The sequence below is a fragment of the Ovis aries genome, chromosome X, assembly GCF_016772045.2.
Source record: "Ovis aries strain OAR_USU_Benz2616 breed Rambouillet chromosome X, ARS-UI_Ramb_v3.0, whole genome shotgun sequence".
NCBI lineage: Eukaryota > Metazoa > Chordata > Mammalia > Artiodactyla > Bovidae > Ovis > Ovis aries.
The window spans coordinates 36,677,400-36,702,343 of NC_056080.1; the positions used below are offsets into that span (position 1 = coordinate 36,677,400).

The window sequence follows — 24,944 nt, forward strand, 5'->3', positions numbered from 1 at the left end:
AATGATAGGTTTATAAATGGTGTTTGTATGTTTTTTTTCAGGTGTTCAGACCTTGAGTCCAAGTTCTCTGTTGTTCCCAGCCCTGAATGACATATTTCACACTTGGTGCTCGCTAAACACAGAGGTCTCTTACTCCTCAGCTGCCTCTCTCTACTTTTAGGTGAAAATTGGGCTTCCTAAAAAAGTTATCTGTATTTTTTTCCTTCCCTGGAAGAGTGAATTTCTTTCTATTAAGTTTAGAAGTTGTAATACATCCATAAGATTCAGAAATCAAAGTATATAAAAAGATTTATTGTGAATTACTCATTCTGTCACTGTTTCCAGGCTCTCAGTTGTCTCTAGCCAATGGGTGTTTCTATGGAGAGACAGGTCCTTAGGGTTTCTTACTTTGATAGTGACCCTGAAATCACCCAATTCAATCACTTTTATATATTTACAGAGCTGTACAACCATCATCACAACTAATTTTAGAATATTTTATCACATCCCAAATATCTCATGCCATTTACAGTCACTGTGTAATACCACCCCCAGACCCTGGCAAACAATGATCTACTTTTGGTCTCTGCACATCTGCTTTTTTAAGACATTTACTATAAATGGAAACATAACAATATGCATTCTTTTCTGTCTGTTTTCTTTCATTAGGCATTATGTTTTTGAGGTTTATGTCTTATATATTGGTACTTCATTCTTTCTTATTTTTGAATAATATTCTACTCCATGGATATACTACTTCTGTTCATTCACCAGTTGGAAGACACTTGAGTTTTTACTTATAGGCTTTAGTGAATATTGCTGCTGCAAACATTCACATACAAATTTAAAAGAATGTTTTAACTTCTCCTGGCAAGATATTTTAGGACTGGTATTGAAATGGCATATGGTGAACATATATGTAACTTCATAAGAAATTGTCAATCTAAATAAAAACAAAAGTAAACAAGTGGGACCTAGTTAAACTTAAAAGCTTTTGCATAGCAAAGGAAACTATCAGTTTAGTTCAGTCACTCAGTCATGTCCGATTCTTTGCGACCCCAAGAATCACAGCATGCCAGGCCTCCCTGTCCATCACCAACTCCCGGAGTTCACTCAGACTCACATCCATTGAGTCAGTGATGCCATCCAGCCATCTCATCCCTCTTCGTCCCCTTCTCCTCCTGCCCCCAATCCCTCCCAGCATCAGAGTCTTTTCCAATGAGTCAATTCTTCACATGAGGTGGCCAAAGTACTGGAGTTTCAGCTTTAGCATCATTCCCTCCAAAGAAATCCCAGGGCTGATCTCCTTCAGAATGGACTGGTCAACAAGGTGAAAAGACAACCCTAAGAATGGGAGAAAATAATAGCAAATGAAACAACTGACAAAGGATTAACTTCCATAATATACAAGCAGCTCATACAACTCAATATCAGAAAAACAAACAACACAATCAAAAAGTGGGAAAAATAGCTAAACAGACATTTCTCCAAAGAAGACATACAGATAAAACACATGAAAAGATGCTCAATATAGCTCATTATTACAGAAATGCAAATCAAAACTACAAAGAGATATCACCTCACACTGGTCAGAATGGCCATCATCAAAGTCTACAAACAATAAATGCTGGAGAGGGTGTGGAGAAAAGGGATCCCTCTTGCACTGTTGGTGAGAATGTAAATTGATAAAGCCACAATGGAAGACCATACGAAGTTTCCTTAAAAAACTAGGAATAACACCACCATATGATACAGTAATCCCACTCTTAGGCATATACCCTGAGGAAACCAAAATTGAAAAAGACACAAGTACCCCAATGTTCATTGTAGCACTATTTACAATAGCTAGGACATGAAAGCAACCTAGATGTCCATCAACAGATAAATGGATAAAGATGTTGTGGTACATATATACAATGGAATATTATTCAGCCATAAAAAGGAACACATTTGAGTCAGTTCTAATGAGGTGGATGAACCTAGAGCCTATTATACTGAGTGAAATAAGAAAGAGAAAGAAAACATATTATATACTGATACATATATATGGAGTCAAGAAAGATGGTATTGATAAGTTCATTTGCAAGGCAGCAGTGGAGAAACATATAGAGAACAGACTGATGGACATGGGGAGAGGGGAGAAGAGGATGAGATGTATGAAGAGAGTCACATGGAAACTTATATTACCATATGTAAAATAGATAGGCAACGGGTATTTGCTGTATGTCTCAGGGAACTCAAACAGGGGCCTGTATCAACCTAGAGGGGTGGGATGGGGAGGGAGGTTCAAGAGGGAGGGGACATAGGCATACCTATTGCTGATTCATGTTGAGATTTGACAGAAAAAAAAAATAAAATTCTGTAAAGCAATTATCCTTCAATTGAAAAATAAATTAATTAAAAAAAAGAAACTGCCAATCTGTTTCCCAAAATGTCCACATAATCTCTCATTTCCATCAGCAATGTGTGAGGATCCAATTTCTGTAATGTTTTGGAAATACACAAAACTGCCTATTTACTTTATTTTTTTTTTATTTTTTTTTTTTAGTTTTTTTTTAAATTTTAAAATCTTTAATTTTTACATGCATTCCCAAACATGAACCCCCTCCCACCTCCCTCCCCATAACATCTTTCTGGTCATCCCCATGCACCAGCCCCAAGCATGCTGCATCCTGCGTCAGACATAGACTGGCGATTCAATTCACATGATAGTATACATGTTAGAATGTCATTCTCCCAAATCATCCCACCCTCTCCCTCTCCCTCTGAGTCCAAAAGTCCGTTATACACATTTACTTTAAATCACAGCCATTCTACTAGGTGTTAAGTAGTACCTTATTGTGATTTTTAAAAAACTTCTCTAATTACTAATGGAATTGAGTGTATCTTTATTTATTTATAGATACTATTAATAACTAGAACCCATATGAAGAAATGAAGAATATTGTTAAAAGTAGCTACATAAATAAATATAAAAGTCACTATTATTGTATATTTCATTTAGAACTCCTTGTATCCTCTAGGATATATATATTTTTAAATTTTATTCTTACTTTACTTTACAATACTGTATTGGTTTTGCCATACATTGACATGAATCCACCATGGGTGTATACGAGCTCCCAATCCTGAATCCCCCTCCCACCTCCCACCCCATATCATCTCTCTGGATCATCCCTGTGCACCAGCCCCAAGCATCCTGTATCTTATATCGAACATAGACTGGCACTTCGTTTCTTACATGATAGTATACATGTTTCAATGCCATTCTCCCAGATCATCCCACCCTCTCCCTCTCCCTCTCCCTCAGAGTCTAGAAGTCCGTTCTATACATCTGTGTCTTTTTTCCTGTCTTGCATACAGGGTCGTCATTACCATCTTTCTAAATTCCATATATATGTGTTAGTATACTGTATTGGTGTTTTTCTTTCTGGCTTACTTCACTCTGTATAATCGGCTCCAGTTTCATCCATCTCATTAGAACTGATTCAAATTTATTTTTAATGGCTGAGTAATACTCCATTGTGTATATGTACCACAGCTTTCTTATCCATTCATCTGCTGATGGACATCTAGGTTGTTTCCATTTAAAAAGTCATAAAAGTTTGTCATAAATGTATACTAATGGGAACACAATATATATATAATTTGTTACAGCAACACAAAGGAGGGAATATCAAACTGTAGTAGCATATTTTGTGCGCTATTGAAGCTAATTTACTACTAATTCAAAATACATTGCTCTACATTGAAGATATTAATTGCAATCTGCAAGGTAATCATTTAAAAAGTAAATTAAAATATGCACAGAAAATTAATGAGAGGGAATCAGAATGGATCACTACAAAAAAATCAAACATGAAAGAAGTTAGCAATAGAGGGAACAAAGAACAAAAATAAGATATACAGAAAATAAATAGAAAAACTGCAGAAGTAAGTCTCCCCTTGTTATTAATTACAAGAATGACTGGAATGCATATAAAGCCTTGCTTAGAGGAAAATGTATAATTTAAGAGACTGAACTTAAAAATAAAGGTTTCAAATATTACTTTACACCTCAAGAAACTAGAAAAGCTAGCACAAAGAAGGAAATAATAAAGATTAGAGAGGAGATATATGAAGTAGAGAATGGGAAAACAAAGAAGCAAATCAATGAAACTGATAGTTCTTTCCTTAAAAATATCAACAACTGTAACAAACTAAAGAAGTAGGAGAAACAAATAACTAAAACATGGAATGAATATGGGGACATCACTACTGATTTTATAAAAAATAAAGTATCTAACATAATGCAATGAACAATTGTGTCAACAAATGTGGGATAACCCAGATGAAACAAATTACTAGAAACACCACCTACCACAACTTAATCAAGAAGAAATAATCTGCAAAGATCAGTAACCAGTAAAAAGATTGCTGAGAGGCCATTATTGATTCAAAGAAAAGACCAGGATGAATCCTACTGAACATTTAAAGAAGAATACCAATTCTTTCTAAATTCTTCCAAAAAATAAAAGGAACACTTCTTAACTTATTCTATAAGACCAATATTAACTGATACCAAAGTCAGATCCTGACATCAAAAGAAAACTACAGAACAATATCCTTTATGAGTACAGATATAAACACTCTCAACAGAGTACTAGCAAATTGAATGCAGCAGCATATTAAAAGTATTATATACTGTGGTCAAGTAGAATTTTCCCTAGGAATGCAAGGTTGATTCAATACACAAAAATCAACTAATCATACTAACAGAACGATTGGGAGAAAAAGCATGCAATCATTTCAACGGATGCAAAAATATTTGACAAAATTGAATAGCATTTCAATATTAAAACACTCAACAAGCTATAAAGAGAAGGGAATTTCCTCAATATGATAAAGGGTAGCTTTAAAAACTAGAAGCTAACACCATATTCAATGGTGAAACAACAAAAGCTTCCCCTCTAAGGTCAGGAAAAAGAAAGGATGCCTGCTTTTGCCATTTCCATTCAACCAGACATTCTAGCCTTACCATTTAGGCAAGGAGAAAAAGACATCCTAATTGAAATGGAAGGAGTAAAACTATCTCTATTCACAGATGACACAACCTTATATAAAGAGAATCCTGAAGAACAAAAAATTATAAGCAATACTTTCAGGAAAATTGCAGAGCACAGCTTCAACACACAAAAATAAATTGTACTGTACCTGATCAATGAATAATCTGAAAAGGAAATTAAGAAAATAACTCCACTAAGAGCATCACAAAGAAAAAAATACTTAAGAATAAGTTTAACCAAGGAGGTTCAAGACTTTTACTGTGAAAACTACAAACATTGCTAAAATAATTTAAACTAGCTCAATATGAATGAGAAGACATCTCTTGTTCATTTATTGAAATATTTAATATTGTAAATATGGTAACAGTTCCCCAAAGAGTTCACAGATTCAATGCAATCTCTCAAAATCCCAATAAAAAATGTATCATAATAAATTTTGGAATATTTTCACTGTCCCCCAAATAAACCTCATTCCACTCAGCTAGCATTTCCCAAGGCTACTGGGAAAAGGCTACTATATTTTTGCAGGAATGGACATGCTGATCCATTGCATACGAGTGATCTAATACATACAAGTGAAAAGAAAAAAGGTGATCAAATGGACTTGATTAAAATTAAAAACTAAAAGACAAATTGCAAATGGGAAAATATTACAATATGTATCTATGACAAAGAACTTACATAACATTTAATTTTATTTGTCAACTTGACTGGACCAAGGGATACCCAGATATTTGGGCAAATATTATTATGAGTGTGTCCCTGAGGGTGTTTCTGGGTAAGATTAACCTTTGAATCAATAGAATAAATAAATAAAGCAGATTGACTTCCCTAACGGGGGTAAGCCTCATCCAGTCAATTGAAGGTCTGACTAGAACAAAAAGGCTGACCCTTCTTTAAATGAGGGGGGATTTTTCTTTCTTTTGGACTTGAACTGAAACATTAGCTCCTACTGGATATTGAGGTTGCTGACCCTTAGACTGGAACTATACCATCAGCTCTCCTTGGTTCCTTGCTTGACACTGCAGATCATGGAACTTGTCTTTCTCTATATAATTTCATGCCTTTTTCTCAGCACACTTTAGAGCCTTCTTTTGAAAAAATGAATTTACTATGGTATCATCCATATACCATATAATTCACCCTCTGAATTTATATCCAAGACCTTTTAGTATATTCATAGTTATACATCCATCATAAATTTTAGAATATTTTCATTGTCCCCCGAATAAACCACTCCACTTAGGTAGCATTTCCCAATATCCCTACCTGCCCAATCCTAGGCAATTACTAATTTGCTTTCTGTGTATTATAGATTTGTCTGTTCTGTACATTTCATATGAATGGAACTGTACAATGTGTTCCTTTTTGGCTTCTTTCACTTAGCATGTTTTCAAGGTCCATTCATGTTGTAGAACACATTATTACTTTATTCTTTTTATTAATGAATAATATTCTGTTAGATGGTAATATCACACTTTCTATATCCATTCATCATTTGATGGGCATTTGGATTGCTTCCACTTTAAATAATCTCCCAGTGGTAACAAATTGCCTTGAACTGATGCCCCCCACTACCCCCACCATAAAACAAAAACCACATACTTATTCTCTTAGAGGTCTGGAGCCCAGAAGCACCAAAATATGTTCATTAGGCCCAAATCAAGGTGTCAGCTACTATATATATGCTCTGGAGGATCCAGGGGAGAATCTTCCTTTCTCCTTCCACTTTCTGTTTGCTGCTAGCTTTCCTTGGCTTCTGCCTACAGCCCTCCAGTCTTTAAGGCCATCATCTTCAAATCTTTGTTCTATCTGCCCATTACATTTTCCTCTCTGAGTATGAAACCTCTATCTCCCTCTTAAGTGGTTGTGTCTGACTGCATTTAGAGCCCACCTAGATAATCCAGCATAATATTCCCATCTCAAGATCTTAAAAGTAACCACATCTAAAGACAGTCTTAGTTTTTCCATATGAGATTACATTCATGGGTTTCAGATTCATATGTAGATTATTTTTTGGTAGTGTAATTTTCAGCTTACCATAGTCTTCCCTCTGGCCCCCAAAGGTTGACATCTACATCACATGTGAAATACATTCATCCATCCCAACATCCCATTGAATCTTAATCCTTTACAGTGTAAACTCAAGTCCAAAATTTCATATAATGAATTTAGAAGCCCCAAATCTAATTATCAGCATTATCTAAATCAGAGAGTGAGACTCTGCATATGATCCATCTTAGGACAACATACTTGCCCATCTCTATACCTATAAAACTAGAAAACAAGTTGTTGTCTAGTTGTGTCTGACTCTTTTGCAACCCAGGACTGTAGCATTAGGCTCCTCTGTCCATGGGATTTCCCTGCAAGAATGCAGGAGTGGGTTGCCATTTCCTTCTCCAGGAGATTTTCCCAGACCAGGGATCAAACCTGTGTCTCCTATGTTGGCAGGTAGATTCTTTACCATTGAGCAATCAGGGAAGCCCAGAAAACAAGTTACCTCTTTCCAATAAACAATGGTAGAACAAATCAAGTTTAAGAGCTTTAGCCATTCCTATTCCAAAATGGAAAAAACAAACAGAACAAAGAGGTCACTGATTCCAAGTGATTTCAAAGCCCAGTACGGATATTTCTTTAGGTTGCCAGGCCTAGGAGGAATTCCTTGCGGGTCAAGATTTCCCCCTCTGTGCTGAAGGCTCTATGTTCTGAGCCCGAAGTTCTTCTCTTAAAGTTAATTCTTCATTCTTCTTAAAGGGTAGCATTGTATCTGAGTAGTTGTAGCTTGTTTCCTGTGTAGAATTTGAAAACCTTGTGACATTCCTTTGTTTCATCTTCTCTCTGTTGCACAGGGACAGCCTTGGCTTCCTCTCCACATGCATTTGTAACAGTGAATCTCCTAATTTTAGGACCTTTTCCAGTCTGGAGAGGTAAGAATACCTCCAATTTTTTATTTTATCACTAGGCCTGTTGATCCATTTTGAGTTAATTTTTTGTCACTGTAGTACTTCTTTCTCAGTCATAACAAATACAAAAAACATAAAGTCATTCTCTAAAATTCACAAATGAAACTACTGAACATCAAATCATATAAAATTCAAAACTATAAACTCAATAAGTTACAAATGTCAACCAATTATCATGGAGTGATATAACACACTTACGAATTTCTTCCTTAGCAAACAAACTACAGCAATCTCAGTATTTATCTGTGTCTCATCCTATAGAAATGGTCACTGAGTTAGACTATATTTTTTGTGATTTGGTAGGCCTTAAATCTTGTTGAATAATTTTTCAATTTGAGAACAAATTCTCTACTGGCAACCGGTATTGACAGAGTTATATATAAACTGAGAGTCAGATAAGGCTTTGGAAGTGGGTGCAGTATATTAAGTTGCATAATGATGTCACATCTGTTATTTTTTACTAGGTTCATCAGTCAGTTTCAATTGTAATTTTTTATTTAGTTGTAGTAATTCATTTCTACAGTTTTCAAAGTATACATGTTATCTAAAACAGAGGTTAGCAAACAATGCCTTACAAGCTGAATCTGACCCATCATCTATTTGTGTACAGCACACAAGCTAAAAATGGCTTTTGTATTTTTAAATGATCGGCAAATGTTAAAAGAACAGTATGGATGACATGTAAAATTTTTTCTAAAAATTTTTCTAAAATTCAAGCTTCAACAGCCATAAATACAATTTTGCATATTGCCCTTAAAAACATCCATCATATATACTGTTGTTCAGTCTGTAAGTCATGTCCAGCTTTGCAACACCATGGACCACAGCATGTCACGTTTCCCTGTCCTCCACTATCTCCCAGAGTTTGCTCAACTTCATGTCCATTGAGCTGGTGATGCTAACAATCTCATCATCTGCCACCCTCTTCTCCTGCCTTCAATCTTTCCTAGCATCAGGATCTTTTCTAACGAGTCAGCTCTTCACATCAGGTGGCCAAAGTATTGGGGCTTCAGGTTCAGTCCTTCCACTGAATATTCAGGGTTGACTGCCTTTAGGATTGACTGGTTTGATCTTCTTGCAGTCCAAGGGACTGTCAAGAGTCTTCTCCAGCACCACAGTTCAAAAGCATCAATTCTTTGGCACTCGGTAATTTATGGTCCAACTCTCTCTCTCTCTCACACATGTATACACATATTTTCCCCCCTTCCATTGTACCCTTTGTTCCATTAAAGTAATCATACCAGACTCAAACTACCTCAAGAGAAGGGCTGAAAAATATGCGGTCAAGGATAAGGTCAAATTTTTGTTTCTGAATAAAAAATAAAATAAGACTCCCCGAATGTTAAGCCAGTGATTTTGGCTCCTTTAAAGAAAGTAGGTGAGTGAGGGTGAGTTGAGGATGGGAGACAAATTAGAAGACATGGTAGCAGGGCAGAGACACAGTGGTGGCTGGAAATAGAGTGGTCGCTGAGGAAATGAGATCTTTGCATGTTTCAGATGGATTTTGGAGACAAGATTTGCTTAAGGGACAGAGGAGAAAAATGGGAAATGGTGGGAAATAATCTCCATTCCAGGTTTTGCACTTGATCACCTGGGTTGAAAGTATTGCTATTAATTAATCTGGGAACGTTAACAGGGAGACCAAAAGGATGTGGGAAGGCATGTCATGTAAGTCTCAGATGCCTATTAGATTCGAAAGTGGAAATGCCTTGCAGGCAGCCAGAAAACTGAATCTGAAGCTCATGTGGAAATCAAACACTGCTCTGTAGGGCGTTTCTGGGGTTAGATCCCTGTGTGCCCCTCCCACCTCTTGTTCCTAAAAAAGCTTACAGCAAATTTAATCAGAGAAGTGAGAATGTACAGAAACAAATGAAAACACTCAGCCAAGAACAAATAATAGTTTAGCCATTAAAATACCTTCAGTTTCTTCTCAAGGGCTTTACATAATATTCTGAGATATGTCCTTGAGTTGTCTTGCAGTTACTAAAACCCCACCATGTAGAAAGAGTTAACTACATGTTGACCACAAGAATGTATAACCCAGACCTGCTGAAACCAGAAGGTTCATGATTGAGATTTCTGAAAACATCACCCTGTTACCTCGCCATCAATGGATCAGAGAATTGAGCATAAGTTGATCATGCACCCCAAAACCCTTTGCCTCACATTGTTGTTAAAAACCTTCTGGTGAAAGCAACTGGAGAGCTGCGGTTTTCTCAGCATGAGCTGCTGGTTCTCCTTGCCTGGCCTGCAACAAAGGCTGTACCTTCCCTTATACAACCTGTGCCAGTAAAGATTGGTTTCACTGTGTTTTGGGGGAGTGATTCCTAGTGTGGTTGAGTAACAAGGTGAGATAACAGTACTGTAAATAAATATAGAGGAGCCAACATCTTGAGAGTGCTGGACTCACAGGACTGGATAAACTAACTACTGGACAAGAAGATAAGCAGAGTCTTGGAAGATTAAGTGAGAGATCACAAAGGTCAGGCCACCTAGGCTTTCTAAGTTAGATTTCTTTGGTACTGAAGTAGTTTATATGGTATGAAATGCATCATGAGCTCATTTAACCAACCTAGGCTTACTGAACCAGTTCATCTAATTAACAAGTGCTCCCCACTATCTGCATACAGGAAGCAGCTGATGTGATGCAGGGCTACGTGGGTTGCTCTGTTGTACAGGTCTGTATAGTCAAAGTTATGGTCTTTCCAGTAGTCATGTATGGATGTGAGAGTTGAACCAAAAAGACGGCTGACTGTTAAAGAATTCATGCTTTTAAATTGTGGTGTTGGAGAAGACTCTTGAGAGTCCCTTGGACAGGAAAGAGATCAAACCAGTCAATCCTAAAGGAAATCAGTCCTGAATATTCACTGGAAGGACTGATGCAGAACTCCAATACTTCGGTCACCTGATGGGAAGAGCCGACTCATTGGAAAAGACTCTGATGCTGGGAACAACTGAAGGCGGGAGGAGAAGGGGATGACAGAGGATGAGATGTTTGGATGGCATCACGGACTCAATGGACACGAGTTTGACCAAACTCCAGGAGATAGCAAAGGACAGGGAAGCTGGTCCTGCTGCAGGCCACAGGGTTGCAAAGAGTTGGACATGCCTTAGTGACTGAATAACAATCTCAACAACTTGCCAAGTCGAGAGGAAGGGATGCTACATGATAGACAGGAAAGTTTTTCACATCTTGCTTGTCTCAACAGGATCCACACCTGTCCTCTCCTCTCATAGTCCCATCCCTTCCTCATCTCTCCATCTGTTCATCCAATGGATTCCATGCTGAGGGCTCTAAATTCTCACTACTCAAAGCACGCTCCCTGACACCAAGAATACTGGCTTCATTTGGGAGTTTGCTAGAAATGCAGATTCCTAGCTGGACCCCAGACCAAGTGAATCAGAATCTGTACTTGAATGGAATCCCTAGTGATTCATGTGCAAGGTAAAGTTTGAGAAGCACTGATCTACAGAATCTTCTCAGGCACTCATCATGCACAATGGTTGCCATTTCCTGTCCACCCCAGAGCCCACACCCAGCCACCTGCCCTGTGGCCCAGAACCCACCTCTGTCCACTGGCGTCATGTATCACCATGAGAAGGCTCCGAGGAGGCAGCCAGCATGTTTGCACTCGCTGCTGCCCTTGTCGCACCTTCCTCATCTGAGATGCCTTCCAGATGGTCAGTCACCTCGCAGGTGCACCAACACTACCACCACAAATGCAACAGCCACGCCGCCCTGGAGCTCCACGCCTCCTTCCAGTGCCTGGCCAGGGCCTGCTCCCTGCACCACCACCACCATGACGTGGCCTTGCAGCGCTTCTCCTGCTTCTTCCTGCTCCACTCCCAGGAGCACAGCGAGACTACTGAGAGCCTGATGTTGCTACAGAACTGGCGTGGGGGTAGCTTCTCCTTCCTGGACATAAGAAACTCTGAGACCCAAGAGTGGGAGAGTGGTCTCCAGGCCATGCAGGACACCCTGCACCTGGAGAAGTGCATCAGCCAGAGCCTGCTCAACCTGCACCAGCTGCCCACTGACACCAGCAATGCCCACCTGTGCCACTTACTTCCTGAAGACCCAACACCTGGACCAGCAGGTCGAGTTCATCAAGGAGCTGGAAGACCATGTCAGCATTCTGAGCAAAAAGGGGTCCCTGGAAGGTGGCCTAGCAGAGTATGTCTTTGACAAGCTTATCCTGGGTGACAGCAACAAGAAGGACTGAGCCTGGACTGGACTTTTCCCCAAGTCCTGGGTGACTGCCCAAGGTCACCCTGCTTGCCATGCAGACCACAGTACTGCCCTTGCAGAATAAGTTCATTTAAGTTTTCCTTCTTTCAGTGTTGCCAGTTCTCCCAATAAAGTAATTGCTTCCTAAACAAAGGTCTCTTGTTGATTCATGCATGCAAACCCCTAACCTTTCAAGTTTTAAAACAGGTATCCAGGAGTCTCTTGAGCTGCCAATGCCCTGTCCACAGGCAGCTCAGGATCTGCACAGAGGCAGGGAAGAAGGTGACCCATGGGACCCTGAACAATACAAAATGTACCTTCCCTAATAAACAATGTGGTATATGGGGTAGGTGTGGGTGAGGTAAGGCCCTGGTGAATGTGGGTGTCTGTGAATAGATGAGCTATAAAAATATGACCTGAAAATCATGATTGGGGTTGATCCCCAGAAACAGTGAAGGGAATGCAACTGTGAGGGGAATGAAATAAAGGGGTCTTCATTTTGTTTGAAGCAGACTTCTGGGTAGCAAGATGGTGGCCCTGGATGCAGGCATAACAGAGTTCCTCTCTGACAAGCTCACCCTGGGCTACAGTGACAATCCAAGGCTAGTAGGGCTGGCTTTCCTAGAGACACACTTCCTGTGGTCACCACTGTTGAGCATGGATGCTACCCTTATAAAACACCCCCGTGTGATTTTTTTACTTGAACTGCACCAGCCTGCAATAAAGTAAGATGGTACCACTCAAAATTTACCTAAATAGAAGGGCTGAAAAATATAAGCTCATGAATGAAGGTCAATTTGTGATATTGAATATAAAGTAAAATGAATCCCCCTGAATATGAAGTCAGTGGTACTGGCTACATTGAGGAATATAGACGGTGAGGGGTTGAAGCTGGAAGACCAGTTAGCAGGTATCACAGCTGGTCCAGGTGAAAGACAGTGGTGGTTGAACTGGAGTGGAGGATGAAGAAATGAAGAGATGTAGACACATACATCAGCAAGATTTCTTCATGGACCAGAGAGGAAGAATGAGATATGAGGAAATTAATCTAACTTCTAATTTAACCTGGATTGATGGTGGTGTTTTTATTAATATGGGGTCTTTTGCCAGGGGCACAGCTGGGATGGAAGGTTGGAGAAGGCATGTCATGTAAAGTCAGAGATGCATATTAGACATCCAAGTGGAACTACCATGCAGGTAGCCAGAAAAATGAATCTGGAGTTCAGAGTGGATGTCAGCTTTGGAAACAGACCTATGGGAAATACCATGATCCCTATATAGTGTTGTGGTCATGGGAGTGGAAAACCTCATTGGAGAGTAGACTAAAAGTATGGCAGAACCCAAGCCCAGGGTAACTAACATGTAGAACCAGGGCTGAGGTGATAAAACACCCAGAAGGGTACTGACCTCACCTTTCCATTAGCTAACTGCAGACTGTGCCCAACTGTACCCATGCCTGGTGGCTCAAAATCAGCCTATTCCTGACTTCAGTGTGGCCTCCTGGGATCTGCTTGCAGAATGGGGAGAAGACTGAACTTTTTATCATTTTGTGACTATGCAGAAATAAGTTTTCCAGTTTTAAAAAAAGATTTCTTATGAAAATTATAGGGACTTTCCTGGTGGTCCAATGATTAAGAAGCTGTCTTCCAATACAGGGGGTACAGGTTCGATCTCTGGCCTGGGAACTATGATCCCACATGCCTCAGGAGAACTAAGGGCACATGGAGCAACAATGTGCTGAGTACAGCCCCCCAAATTATCAGTTCTTTCTTTCCTCTTCCCCTTAAAAAATTCAGCCTCTTGGTCAACTCTATTTGATCAGATGAAATCTGTACACATGTTTCTGCCTGCTTGGACTTCAGTAGTTGGGGCACATGGGCTCAGCAATTGTGGTTCCCTGCTGGGGTCCAGCCCCAGCAGGATCCAGGGGTATCCTCAGGGGAGACAGCATCAGCGAGAGAGATTTAGAAAGAGATAAAGAAAGAATGTTGCAGATAAGAAAATAGAGGAGAGAAAGAGGTTGATATTCCTTGGTTTAAGCAGAAAGCCAATAAAGCCCCAGCATGGGACTTGCTCTGTTCACGTAAGCCACAGGCGCCCTCTTGATGGGGAGAAGGTGCAGAGCACCTTCTCGAGAGGGTCTTAGAAGCCCGGGCAGGAAAGTGAACTCAGAGAGCCTCTGCGCTCCAGGGGATCAACCTGAAAACGAAAGAGAAAGAGAGAGAGAGAGTTACATTGGGTGACCAAGCTTCGGTGAGCGAGGCCCATAACTTTATTTTCAAAAGGAACTTTTATACCTTGACTTGTGCATAGAGGGAAATGAAAGATGCAAAGTTGTGCAGAGTCAGCCCAAACATTACATCTGTTTTGTCTTTATCAAAACCAGGATTTTTTCTGCATACCTTTCCCATAAACAATGTTGTGTACATTATCTTCTGGCCTTGGAGGCCTGTGGACATTTTATGACCCTCTTTTGATAAAGGCTGCTCAACCAGAAAACTTATTTTCCCTTGTTTTTTCTTTATATTTCTAATCTGTGTCAGCCTCAGAAAGTATTAAACAGAGTTAAATTATCACAGAGCAAAGGTGCAGTGAGTTACAACAAAGAAAGAACCAATTAGCTCAAAGGTCTGATGTGGTTAATTCCAAGGCTATTGCTTGTTTTTCTTAAATTCTAACTACATTAACCACTGCACTCCCAGGTGCACAGTGGATAAGGGATATGGGAACTTAGCAGCAAGCATTGGCTCAACAATGAAATCCTACACCAACACTACTCTAATAGTTTTTAACTCTTTGAAAGGCTCTATATTTTTAGAATGTTTTAGGCTTCCCGTGTCTCTCACAGTTGGGAGGCTGTGAACAATCACATGCCCAGCTGCAAGAGTATGGATAAACCTGCCAAGCAAGCTAGAAAGCCATCAGAGGGGTTTGAATTTAAATACTCCTTTCATGTCGAGGAGACTTATTAACTAGAGCCCTACGTTGATTTTTTCCAGGAAAGGTGGTAGGGGATAGCCCCCTGTTAATGTCAGAAGAGTTGGTGAAAGGCATAAAATAGTAAGACAGACAGATTCTTGTTTTGGGGTAGAGGCTTGAGCAGGTCCAGGGGGTCCCTCAAGTCCTGATGCGCCTTGCTCGTCAGGTCTCTCCCACATGACCTTGTCACTGGTGGGATCTCCCATACTGGCTCCCGGCAGTTCCCCAGCTCTAGAGCATAGGTTCAGTAGTGGTAATGAGCAGGATGAGGTGCTCTGCAAAATGCAGGATATTCCCAGATCAGGGATCAAACCCAGGTCTCCTGCTTTGGCAGAAGGATTATTTACCACTGAGCCAACAGGGAAGCCTGAAGATACTTCTTACTCTCCTATTTTGGAGAAACAGTTTGGTGTCGTGGACTCTTCCCCACAGATGGCCTGAGTTCAAATCCCAGTCTAGCCACTTAGTAAATTGAGGCATGCTAATTACCTTCTCTGTGCCTCAGTTTTCTCACATTAAAATAGGGATCATAAAACTATTGCTTAAAATACTAGATCATTTAGTATATTTTAAATGCTTAGAACAGTGGCTGGAACATAATAAGTACTTTGTGTAAGCATCTTTTCTCATCATGACCATCGTCATCATCATTCACTAGTTCTAAGTTCCTTTTTGGTGTTTATACTTTGGAGAAAATATTTTTTTTTAATCTTTCCTTTACCACTGGTGGTCTCTTGCATTTTGACCAATCCTGCCACCCTTCTAATTAAAAGGGAAATATCCTTTGTAACGGCTTGATTGTCAAGTGCTACTAGGAACAGATTTCTCTTTTCACTGCTGCAGACTCAGGCCCAAGATTAAAGGCAAGTTTCCGGGTGACAAGTTTTCTTGGCAATGCCTCTGCCACATTCTGTTTCAACTAGCTTTTACTTTAAATCGGCCCCCAGAACCCTTTTTGCCTCTTCTTCTGGAACTCAGGTTGCCTGAGCCTCCTCTTTCCATCAGGAGCTATAGTTCACTCCTCACAGGTGGGAAACATAGGAAGGGTGTAGAAGTAACCTTGATCCCACGAGGAATAAGTCAGGGTGTGTGGAATGGGAAGAGAAGACCACCTTATGGCTGATAAAATAATAATTACACTTGATAAATCACCATGCACTTTGCCATCGAGGGTCACAAGCTTCGCTGTACGTTTGAATTGCCTATACAGCTTTTAAAATGTTGGCTGCCCCACAGGACCCAGACATCCCAGACAACTAAAGCCAGCATGAGCACCTTCCCCCTCAAACTGTGCTGTGGGAACCAGCAGTGGTCACCTCACCTGACATCCTGTTAGATAATCAGTAGTCCCAAGTTTTCTGGGACTTCCCTGGTGGCTCAGAGGTTAATGCATCTGCCTGCAATGTGGGAGACCTGGGTTCGATCCCTGGGTTGGGAAGATTCCCCTGGAGAAGGAAATGGCAACCCACTCCAGTATTCTTTCCTGGAGAATCCCATGGATGGAGGAGTATGGTGGGCTACAGACCACAGGGTCGCAAAGAGTCGGGCATGACTGAGTGACTTCACTTTCACTTTTCACTTTCAGTCCTAAGTCTTAAGCGCTACCCCAGGCTTCCTGAAGCAGAGCTGACATTTTAACAAGGTCCCAAGTAATGAATACGCACACTGGATTTCGAGAAGCATTCTTTAGCATCCTAGTTGTCAAACATGGCTCCACCTTGGAATCACCTGCGGCACTGGAAAATACTGCTGACGCCTCAAGATGAACTCAGCATACCCTCGTGTTAGGACTGGAGCAAACACAGTAAAAACTTAATGTGTCTTCCACAGCAGTTATGCAAAGGGCCTTGGAAGCCTCTTCTTGCATTTGATGTTTCACACACGGTGACACAGACACACCAACAGACACCCGCACACTTTAACCATTGTGTTTTATCAGAGCTTCTGCACTTCACTTTTTCCCAGGTGATACAATCACCTCTTTCACCTTCCTCCTCATTGGGTAAGTTCTTCAAGGTGGCACGTGAGATGGAGCCTGGACTCTCACAGGCCCCTCGGTGATAGGCAGGCATGCCACTCAGCACCAGGGGAAAAACTATTAGGAGCCTCTGACCAAAAGGGCTCCAGTCTTGGAACTGCTGGGACAGCTTCCTTGGCATCTGGGTGCCACGTGCGGCTTTCAAGCTACCATTTGTGCCAACTCTCTCTAAGGGATGGCTTCTTTTTCTGTATTTCTTAAGTGAACCCTCAAACCCAAGCTGGTCATCCTGGAGATGGTCCATTCTCCTCCGTGGCTTCTCCAGGAAGTTCTTACAGCCAAACTGTGCACAGTCACTGCTGCTTTTGCTCCAGAAATTAAACTAGGCTCTGGCTTCCTCTCTTAAACCTCTTAGACTGTTTAGGGTGGGGGCAGGGAATGAAGGAGGCCATTTTTTTAAGACAGGACACTCCATAGACTGTTCTCAGCTCTTGGGTGTGAAACCTGGGATACTGACTAAGCCTTTGACTTAGGCATTGTCTGATCTCTCTTCTCCTCAAAACATCCATTCTCAGAGGGGCTGGCTAACCCTTCAGAACCAGCACAAAAGTGGAGAGCGGTTGAGGGGCAAGTCTCTCGTGTGCCTCGATTTTTCCTATCAAGAGACAAAGTGTACTGTGAGCCAAGACTGGCAAACCCTGCTGCTTCCCTGCAGCACCCATGAAAGCAATAATTTCCCACACCACCTAGACCTCGCGTTTCTCAGAAGACTGCAGGTTGAAACCCCTCCGTGAAGGCTGGGAAGAAGAGGCAGGCATTTCCTACTGGCACTTGTGGGCAGCCCTTGGTGGTTTTGCTGGCATAAAAGTCAACTAGCATGAGCCATACAGTAGTGGAAAATGGTCCGCCAACCCCTGAGCTCTGGCTTCTCGAAGGGCCTGTCTTTCTTCAGAGGATGTACTCCCAGATGGAGAACTCTTGGTGGTCCTCCCATTAGCTCTGCCTGGCACTGGCGTTATCAACTCCCCTCAGATCAAGAGTAGGCAGGTACAAGGAGTGGGTTCACAATGTCTGACCTCAACCAGTTTTTCTAAGTTATTCAGAAGAATACAAATTTGCAGAAGGAAGGTATGGTTCAGGGAGAAGACTGAACCTCCAGAAAAAGCCTGTCTCACTTGGGTCAGAGCTTAATGATGATCCTGTCTGAATCCATCTGGCTCCTCCTTCATGACTCCCATGCTTCCCCCACCATAAAGAGTGAGAAGCCCTCCACAAAGTTCAGAGCTTCCATCAGCACTCCTCTGAAGGCCACAAATCCACCCATGCCCCTGTACCCTGCCTCACCAGAGAGGCCAAAAGGATTGGTCTCCCCATCCTTGAACCCACCAGGGTACTAAATTTGACACAGGGGGTCCTCAGCCTCCGGCAGGGCAATACCCAATAAAACAAGTTCCAGGAGTGGCTAGATGATCAAGGTCAACCCAGGGCATTCCTACATGTATACTCTCCATTTTCTACCTCAGATCGTACATAATTTTAGGGGAAAAAAGCATACATAGGGCACAGTTTTCTGTATCTGCCTCAATGCGCTATTCCCTTACTGTAGGAAGATTTAACAAAGTTAAGTGCCCAAGTGACTTTCTCATCAGAAAAAGTAGATGCCAAGGTACTCCTAGGTCAAAGCCTGCACCCTCCAAGTTGTGCTATGACAATGGAGAGACAAACTTCAACCAGAAGTCCCTGAAGAAATTCTACAAAAGGTAAGAGCAGATGCTTGAGTTGAGGGGAGGCCAGGAAGAGCCAAGACCACTGACCCAGTAGGAGGAAGACTCCAGCCCAGTGCTAAGTATCGGAACTGAAAAAGCAATAGCTTTAAAGAGGCATGTGAAGTAGAAAGCCTCTGAGAACCACCTTTATTAAATGCCAAGTAATCCAAACTTAGGAGTGTACTGTTAGTCACTTAGTCCTGTCTGACTCTTTGTGACCTTATGGACTGTAGCTCACTAGGCTGCTCTGTCCATGGGATTCTCCAGACAAGAATACTGGATTGGGTAGCCATTCCCTTCTCCAGAGGATCTTTCAGATGCAGGGATCGAACCTGAGTCCTTTACTCCCAAATATGGATGGACAAATGTTTACCAGATATTTGATGGAAGTGAAAAAGATCATGCTGAATGAATAGAACGATTTCTGGAGAAAAAAAAAAATATATATATATATATACACACACACACATACACACACTGCAGGAAACAGAAGAGAACATTATAAAAAATCCAAATTCATATTCTCAGAACTGTAAAAATGACAGTGGGTTTATAAAATGGGAACAGGGTGCTATAAAAGGGATCAGTAAGAGAATAAGAGAAAGTCCTTGGGAAAAAAGTATTACAGCAAAATTTAAAACTTTGTGGGAGGCGGTCCTAAGATAGCAGAGGAATAGGACGGGGAGAACACTTTGTTCTCCACAAATTCATGAAAAGAACATTTGAATGCTGAGTAAATTCCACAAAACAACTTCTGAATGCCAGCAGAGGACATCAGGCACCTAGAAAAGCAGCCCATTGTTTTCAAAAGGAGATAGGAAAAAATATAAAAGATAAAAAGAGAGACAAAAGAGGTAGGGATGGAGATCTGTCCCGGGAAGGGAAGTCTTAAAAAAGAGAGAAGTTTCCAAACACCAGGAAACACACTCTCACTGGCAAGTCTGTGGCGAGCCCTGGAATCACAGAGGGCAACATAACCGGAAGGAAAAGTAAATAAATAATGAAAACCCACAGATTCCATGCCCAACAGTAACTCCCAGCAGAGAAGCAGCTCAGATGCTTGCATTCGCCACTAGCAAGTGGGGGCTGGGCAGGAAGGCGTGGGCTGCATTGCTTAGAGTGAGGACCAGACCTGAATGCCCAGAGGGCAATCTGAGGGAACTAACTTGAGATAGCAAACCAGACTGTGTGAGAGCTACCTGGTGAAAAGCCCTAGCCTAAGACAATGCCAGGCACGCTCAAAGAATAAAGGACTGAGCAGCGATAGCCGGCTGTGGACCTGCCCATTCCCCGCCAGAGACAGGCAACTGAGGGCTGCCAGAGCCTGAAGGGGGCAATCACGGCCCCAGAGAAGCATTATCCACTAAGCTGCAAGCAGGCTTCGTTGCTAACCAAGACTTCTTGCGATTCTGCACGGTCAAAGTCCACTTGAGAAGGTGCGCCAGTTGTACACCTAGAAAACTGAGCATAGGGACAGGGGGAGGCGATAAGTCACAGTGACCACCCTTGCCAAACACCTGGTCACCCGAGCTGCTAGGACCTGGGAAGGGCACAAAACGCAGGCCAACCAAGTCTGCGCCTGTGAGGAGTACCCAAACCTGAGCAGCTTAGACCTGAGATATGCATACAACCCAGGGCTGGCCTCAGACAGTTCCTGGAAGAGCAACCTCGAGCCTAAGCAGTGCAGACAGGGAAAGCACACACACTGCGAGTGGGTGCAAACCCAGTGTGCCCGAGACTGGGAGCACTCCTCATAGACGCCAGTGTTATTTGTTTGCAGCGTTCCTCCTTCCCCACAGCACGACTGAACAAGTGACCCTAAAAAAGTGCCTAGCACGGCCCTCTTGTGTCAGGGTGGAAATCAGATACTGAAGAGACCAGCAAACAGCAGAACCTAAAACAGAAGGAACCACCCTGGAAGTGACAGATGGATAAGTCTTGAGGCTACTGTAAGAGTAAGACTGAAAACCAGAGGCAGGGGGCTAAGTCCAAATCCTGAGAATACCAGAGAACTCCTGACTCCAGGGAACATTAATCGATAGGAGCTCATCAAAAGCCTCCATACCTACACTGAAACAAAGCACCACCCAAGGGCCAACAAGATCCAGAGCAAGATATACCATGCAAATTCTCCAGCAACACAGGAACGTAGCCCTGAGCTTCAATTTACAGGCAGCCCAAAGACACACCAAACCCACTGACATCTCATAACTCATTACTCGACACTTCATTGCACTCCAGGGAGAAAAAATCCAGCTCCACCCACCAGAACACCGACACAAGCTTCCCTAACCAGGAAAACTTGACAAGACACCCGTCCAACCGCACGCACAGCAAGGAAACTCCACAAACTGCCAGAATACGGAAAGTCCACCCCAAACACAGCAATATAAACAAGATGAAGAGGCAGAAGAATACCCAGCAGGTAAAGGAACAGGATGAATGCCCACCAAACCAAACAAAACCAAAGAGGAAGAGATAGGGAATCTATCAGATAAAGAATTCTGAATAATGATAGTGAAAATGATCCAAAATCTTGAAAACAAAAATGAAGTTACAGATAAATAGCCTGGAGACAAGGATTGAGAAGATGCAAGAAAGGTTTAACAAGGACCTAGAAGAAATAAAAGAGTCAATATATAATGAAAAATGCAATAAATGAGATAAAAAACACTCTGGAGGGAACCAACAGTAGAATAACGGAGGCAGAAGATAGGATAAGTGAGGTAGAAGATAGAATGGCAGAAATAAATGAAACAGAGAGGAAAAAAAGAAAAATGAATTAAAAGAAATAAGCACAATCTCAGAGACTTCTAGACAATGTTAAATGCCCCAATATTCGAATCATAGGAATCCCAGATGAAGAAGACAAAAAGAAAGACCATGAGAAAATACTTGAGGAGATAATAGTTGAAAACTTCCCTAAAATGGGGAAGGAAATAATCACCCAAGTCCAAGGAACCCAGTGAGTCCCAAACAGGATAAACCCAAGGCGAAACACCCCAAGACACATATTAATCAAATTAACAAAGAACAAATATTAAAAGCAGCAAGGGAAAAACAACAAATAACACACAAAGGGATTCCCATAAGGATAACAGATGATCTTTCAATAGAAACTCTTCAGGCCAGGAGGGATTGGCAGGACATACTTAAAGTGATGAAAGAAAATAACCTACAGCCCAGATTACTGTACCCAGCAAGGATCTCATTCAAATATGAAGGAGAAATCAAAACCTTTCAGACAAGCAAAAGCTGAGAGAATTCAGCACCACTAAACCAGGTCTTCAACAAATGCTAAAGAATCTTCTCTAGACAGGAAACACAGAAAGGGTGTATAAACTCGAACCCAAAATGATAAAGTAAATGGCAATGGGATCATACTTATCAATAATTACCTAAATGTAAATGGGCTGAATGCCCCAACCAACAGACAAAGACTGGCTGAATGGACACAAAACCAAGACTCCTATATATGTTGTCTACAAGAGACCCGCCTCAAAACAAGGGACACATACAGACTGAAAGTGAAGGGCTGGAAAAGATATTCCACACAAATAGAGACCAAAAGAAAGCAGGAGTAGCAATACTCAGATAAAATAGACTTTAAAACAAAGGCTGTGAAAAGAGAAAAGAAGGACACTACATAATGATCAAAGGATCAATTCTAGAAGAAGATATAACAATTATAAATATATATGTACCCAACATAGGAGCACCACAATATGTAAGACAAATGCTAACAAGTATGAAAGGGGAAATTAACAGTAACACAATAAGAGTGGGAGACTTTAATACACCACTCACATCTATGGATAGATCAACTAAACAGAAAATTAACAAGGAAACACAAACTTTAAGTGATACAACAGACCAGTTAGATCTAATTGATATCTATAGGACATTTCACCCCAATACAATGAATTTCACCTTTTTCCCAAGTGCACATGAAACGTTCTCCAGGATCAGTCATATCCTGGGCCATAAATATAGATTTGGTAAATTAAAAAAAAAAATTGAAATCATTCGAAGCATCTTTTCTGACCACAATGCAGTAAGATTAGATCTCAATTACAGGAGAAAAACTATTAAAAATTGCAACAAATGGAGGATGAAGAACACACTGCTGAATAAAGAACAAATCACAGAAGAAATCAAAAAAGTAATCAAAACATGCATAGAAACAAATGAAAATGAAAACACAACAACCCAAATCCTGTGGGACACTGTAAAAGCAGTGCTCAGGGGAAGGTTCATAGCAATACAGGCATAGCTCAAGAAACAAGAAAAAAGTCAAATATATAACCTAACTCTATACCTAAAGCAACTAGAAAAGGAAGAAATGAAGAACCCCAGGGTTAGTAGAAGGAAAGAAATCTTAAAAATTAGGGCAGAAATAAATGCAAAAGAAACAAAAGAGACCATAGCCAAAATCAACAAAGCCAAAAGTTGGTTCTTTGAGAGGATCAATAAAATTGAAAAACCATTAGCCAGACTCATCAAGGAAAAAAGGGGAGAAAAATCAAATCAATAAAATTAGAAATGAAAATGGAGAGATCACAACAGACAACACAGAAATACAAAGGATCATAAGAGACTACTATCAGCAATTATATGCCAATAAAATGGACAACTTGGAAGAAATGGACAAATTCTTAGGGAAGTACAACTTTCTAATACTGAACCAGAAAGAAATAGAAAATCTTAACAGACCCATCACAAGCACAGAAATTGAAACTGTAATCAGAAAGCTTCCAGCAAACAAAAGCCTAGGTCCAGATGGCTTCAAAGCTGAATTCTACCAAAAATTTAGAGAAGAGCTAACAGCTATCCTACTCAAACTCTACCAGAAAATTGCAGAGGAAAGTCAACTTCCAAACTCATTCTATGAGGCCACCATCCCCGTAATACCAAAACCTGACAAAGATGCCACAGAAAAAGGAAACTATAGGCCAATATCACTGATGAACACAGATGCAAAAATCCTTAACAAAATTCTAGCAATCAGAATCTAACAACACATTAAGAAGATCATACATAATGACCAAGTGGGCCTTATCCCAGGGATGCAAGGATTCTTCAATATCCACAAAGGCATCAATGTGAGTGAGTGAGTGAGTGAAGCCGCTCAGTTGTGTCCAACTCTTTGCGACCCCATGGACTGCACCCTACCAGGCTCCTCGGTCCATGGGATTCTCCAGGTAAGAATACTGGGGTGGGTTGCCATTTTCTTCTCCACGGGATCTTCCTGAACCAGGGAACAAACCAAGGTTTCCCATATTGCAGGCAGACGCTTTAACCTCTGAGCCACCAGGGAAGCCCGAATCAATGTAATACACAATTAACAAATTGAAAAATAAAAGCCATATGATTATCTCGATAGATGCAGTGAAAGCCTTGGACAAAATTCAACATCCATTTATGATAAAAACCCTCCAGAAAGTAGAAATAAAAGGAATATACCTCAACATAATAAAAGCTATATATGACAAACCCACAGCAAACATTATCCTCAATGATGAAAAATTGAAAGCATTTCTCCTAAAGTCAATTTTGGAAGTTTTGGCCACAGCAATCAGAGCAGAAAAAGAAATAAAAGGAATCCAAATTGGGAAAGAAGGAAGTAAAACTCTCACTGTTTGCAGAGGACATGATCCTCTACATAGAAAACCCTAAAGACTCCACCAGAAAATTCCTAGAGTGAACCAGTGAATATAGTAAAGTTGCAGGATATAAAATCAACACACAAAAATCCCCTGCATTCCTATACACTAACAATGAGAAAATAGAGAAATTAAGGAAACAATTCCATTCACCATTGCAATGAAAAGAATAAAATACTTAGGAATATACGTACTTAAAGAAACAAAAGACCTATATAGAGAAAACTATAAAACACTGCTGAAAGAAATCAAAGAGGACGCTAATAGATGGAGATATATACCATGTTCATGGATCAGAACAATCAATATAGTGAAAATGAGTATACTACCAAAGCAACTTATA

General features: G+C 40.9%; 1 long non-coding RNA gene across 1 annotated transcript in view; it reads right to left on the reverse strand.

Annotated features, from left to right (window-relative positions):
• Nucleotides 1–270: 270 nt before the first annotated feature.
• LOC121818369 (uncharacterized) overlaps nucleotides 271–24,944 on the reverse strand; it is a 112,180-nt gene continuing 87,506 nt past the window's right edge. Inside the window, exon 3 of the long non-coding RNA XR_009598929.1 lies at nucleotides 271–1,323. This is a non-coding gene — a long non-coding RNA (uncharacterized LOC121818369). The remainder of the gene's footprint in view (nucleotides 1,324–24,944) is intronic.